We start from the raw sequence: 4,566 nt of genomic DNA, 5'->3' as shown, positions 1-4,566 counted from the left end.
GGAATCTGATGGTGTAACCTAGCACTACTCTCCTCACTCAAAGCTACTAACTCATAATTCTCCCACCTCCTCTTGTTTGACAATATCTCCTTCAAAAGCTTAACATAGGAAGGCAATTGTTCTAAGGCATCTATGAAAGGGATATTTACATGCATATGCTTAAATACATCAAGAAACTTTTTAAATTGATTATCTAACTTTGCATTCCTAAACCTAGATGGGAAAGGTGGAGGTCGGGTCTTCTTGTAGGCTTGATTCTTCTTCTCATCTTTGTCGTGCTTGCCAATAGGTTTGCTTAGGTAAGGTTCTGGTTCAACTTTCTTTGATCCAATTGGTGAGCTCTCGGCCTCTCTTGCATGTGGTGGTATGTACTTTGTCGGTGGAGACTTCATGGCATCACTTGAACCTTCATCTTTTCTCCTATAAGCCTCATTATGCTCCACATTTGATTTTGAGTTGTCATGTATGACCAAGTGTGATGTAAGCCTATGGGGCTCTCCTCATCTTCATCATCAAGAATCACCATCCCTTTATCACTTTCTTTAGGCCTAGCTACTTGCTTTCCACTTCTTAATGTAATGGCTTGAACTTGCTCCTTTGCGTTCTTCTCTGTTTAGCTTGGTAAAGTTCCTTAACTTCTTTGGAATTGAGTTGCTAATTGACCTATTTGGTTCTCCAAGCTTTTGATTGCAGCCATTTGGTTGTTGAACATTTGACTATGGTTTGTCAATTGTTGCTCAGTTCTCTGCATGAAAGAATTAGTATTATTAGATAACTCTTTCAAGGATTGTTTAAGTGAAGAAAATTGAGTTTGAGCTTGAGAAGAATTTTGATTTTGATGTGCAGGTTGTGGCTTTTGGTAGAATGGAGATTGGAATTGTTGTCTTTGAAACCCTTCGCTTTGTCCTTGATTAGACCCTTGCTGGTTGTTGTTAGACCATGAAAATTTTGGGTGGTTCCTCTATCCTGGATTATATGTGCTAGAATATAGATTGCTTTGTTGCTTTTGAAAGTTCCCTACAAAATTAACATCATCAGAAGCAAAGGGATTTCCAACTTGGCAATCCACACTCTTATGATCATGAGCACCATATAAATCACAAAATAAGAAATTATTAGTAGATTGGATAGAATTCACCCCTATTTGACCAAATTGGGTGTTCAAGGTCTTCATGAATTGGTTTGCAAGTTGAGACCCTAAGTTGTTAATATCAACGTCTTCCACGACCTTTACTTAACTTCTTCCATTTAGTCTCCTCTCACTTGGATATTGGTAGTTATTATGGGCCATCCCTTCAATTAATTCAAATGCTTCTGATTGCCTCTTCTTCATTAAAGAACCTCCTGTAGCTGCATCTACCAATTGTTTGTTACCATAATTTAGACCATTATAGAAAATCTGTACCTGTATCCATGTTGGAAATCCATGGTGTGGGCATCTTCTTAATAGTTTCTTGAAGCGCTCCCATGCATCATACAAAGTCTCTTGGTCCCATTGATAAAAATTATTTATATCACTTTTCAATTTTGCGGTCTTTGATGGAGGAAAAATTTGTCTTGGAATTTTGCCTCCATAGCATCCCATGTAGTGATAGTACCTACAGGTAAAGAATTTAACCACACTTTTGCCTTGTCTCTAAGACTCCAAGGCAAAAGTCTTAATCGAAAAGCATCATCAGAAACACTATTTTGTTTAGACATATCACATAATTGAAGAAAACTAGAAATATGCATATTGGGATCTCCATGAGGCAAACCACAAAATTGAACATTTTATTAAGCAAAGAAGTAGTAGATGCTTTGATTTTAAAATTGTTTGCTTCAATGGGTGGTCTCCTAATGCAAGACAAATCACCAACTTTCTTGTGAGTGGCATACTCACATATGGGCAAATCATCTTCTCTTTGGTTGGCCATTGTACCTTCTTGAATTCCTTGGTCTATATGTACTCAAGTATCCTTTATGGCTTGTTTTCTAGGTGCTGGTTTATTTTCGAAGTCAACTTCCTCCTTAAACTCTTGATCACCGCTATAACTCATGCACAACACCTAATTCCTAAAAAGAGAGCAAGCAAAATAAGTTAGAAAGAAAATTAGAAAATTGAGCAAGGAAACAAAAATTGGAATTCTAATGTTGCTAACTAATCTAACAATTAAAATCAATTAGCAATAAAGAAAAACAAACTAACACTTAACTAAAAGATAATTGAATATAAATCTAGGAAATAATGAACCAAATGAAAAGAATGTGAATATTAAACCCTTACGATGGAGCTTGAACGGATTATCGGGAATTTCATAAAGATTCTATCGGGAATTTCATGATGGAAGTGGATGTCATATGAATTCTCATGATTTGACAATTTCAAATATCACATTAGTTTTGAATTTCGAGGTGCAAGTAAAGAGTTATCGTCATTAAAAGTTTGGAATTTATAGAAAAGAATATTTCTAGTTAACTATCACCATGGATTAAGAGAGGGAATCAAGTCAATCCAAAGGCTAAGATTAGGACAAGTGGCAATAATTGGTTAATTTATCATTAATGATGCACATGTCATGTCACATGCTTCATTAAGGGTAAATTAGACTAATTAACTATTTTTTTTTAGGAGGAATTAGATAAAAGAAAAGTAGTAGAGAGCAAATAATATCAAGTTTTTTTTTTTTTTTTTTTTTTTACACATAAAATTTGTCCAACCCTCTTCATGGCCTAAAAAAGGTATCTTCCAAGATTCCCACATTGAAAATAAAGAGAGAAAAAGGTTTCCAAGGTCCTATATATATATAGCCCCCACCATATTCAAGGAAGATATACAAGTTTAGAGAGTTATTTAAGAGCTTTCAGGAGGCTTAAATAGAAACAAACCAAATTTTGGGAGTTTCTAAGGTTCTCTTAAGGTTTCTAGGATTTTAAAGTTTTAGAAGATCACTTGGAGAGTTTGGAGGGGGCATAGAGACGTGGGCTTGCTTGGAGAAGAAGGCTACGACTTAGAGAGCTTTTGGAGGATTTCTTCAATAGTTTTTATTCTCTTCTCTTTCTCTTTAATTGTGAACATTATTATTTTTTTCTTTATAATTATGGATGTTGAAATTATTTTCGCCATGAACTAATTTCATAGCTTGGGTTATGGTGTAGCCCTAACTAGGAACATCTAATTATTTTAATATATGTTGAGTTTTATTTAATTAGTAATATTTTTGTTAATAAATCATTGGTATGCTTAATGCTTTCATAGGCCGGAAGAAATGAATGATTTTAATAATATTTGAGCTTGGAAAAGGATAATATTATGGATATCCAATGATTTACATGAATGCATAATTGATTGGAAAATAGTTATGTCTCATGCCATATTATTTGCTTAATCTATGCTTAATGAATTTGCATGATTTAATTTATAGGCCGGAAGAAATAAGTTACGTTATGTGAATATTATCAATTGTGAGTGAAAACTACTTTTGATTAATTTTGTGATTAAGTGTGGTTAACAAAATTACTAGTAAATTAAATTCACATATTTAAGTAATTAAATTGGAATAGTTAGTGTTGAAATCAAATGCCCTAGTATTCATAATTATTAAACTCACTCTCTTACTTGAAATTGATCTAATTTTAATTTCTTGTTTTTGTTTAATTTAGTTTACTTAATTTTCAATTGTCATCTTAATTGCTAGTTCAAATAGTACCAAAACCTAATTATCTTTAGTACCTAATTCTTAATCCCCTAGGTACGACAACCCTATTTTTCCACTTTATTACTTGAAAATGATTCGTACACTTGCGAGTTGATTTTACACATCAAGTTTTTGGCGTCGTTGCCGGGATTAAGGCATTAATATTAATTCAGATTGGGTTTAGTAGTACTTTAAACATTTTTTTCTTATTTTAAATTTTTATATTTATTTCTTAATTTTGGTTTTAGTGTTGCATGGTAGGGTTTTAATTCTTTACTTGTCTGGCCAACTTGCTTTGAATTTTTAATGCTTATTTTGCGGTACTTGACACCAAAATTTTATTTTTAATTTATTGGTGTCTAGGTTAAAAGTTATGCATACTCAAGGGTTTTTCTTATTTTCAACTTTTGGTTACCTTAATTGTTTTCAATTTTAGTTTGTATATTATGGGTTAATTTTAATTGTTTCCTTGATAAACTTGCAATTAATTTGAACCTTTGTTTTGTTAGTGTTTTCTTTTTAGGAAAATCATGGAATATCAAGCTTATGGTCATCAACCTTGTTGGGATTATGGGGAGCCAACCAGTTCTCCAAGTAAAAATTTTATCGAGTTACAAAAGAATCTTGCTATCATGTCTAAACTCGTTGCAAATTTTGGGGTTTAAGCTATCACGTTTCAATGGTGTGGAGGCAATCATTTAAGTGAACATTGTCAAGTGGGAAATCCTTTTGCTCCGAAAGAGCCATTCGAAGACTTTCCAAAGCATAATTTTTATTCCAACACATATAATTCTGGATGGAGTGATCGACAAAGTTATTCCATGCATGACAATTCAGATCTTTCAAGTTATCAAGTGAGCACATCTTTGATCGAGTGTATGGAAAGGCA

The 4,566-nt window shown here is 33.2% G+C and overlaps 1 non-coding gene across 1 annotated transcript; it reads left to right on the top strand.

The window, feature by feature from the left end:
• The first annotated feature begins 1,421 nt into the window (after positions 1 to 1,421).
• LOC125423981 (small nucleolar RNA R71) lies at positions 1,422 to 1,528 on the top strand. The gene has a single exon (XR_007242724.1). It is a non-coding gene; the product is annotated as a small nucleolar RNA R71 (small nucleolar RNA).
• The last annotated feature ends 3,038 nt before the right edge of the window (positions 1,529 to 4,566 follow it).

This window comes from Ziziphus jujuba, chromosome 7 (genome assembly GCF_031755915.1).
Source record: "Ziziphus jujuba cultivar Dongzao chromosome 7, ASM3175591v1".
Classification (NCBI taxonomy): domain Eukaryota; kingdom Viridiplantae; phylum Streptophyta; class Magnoliopsida; order Rosales; family Rhamnaceae; genus Ziziphus; species Ziziphus jujuba.
This window is presented reverse-complemented; position numbering and strand designations above follow the sequence as displayed.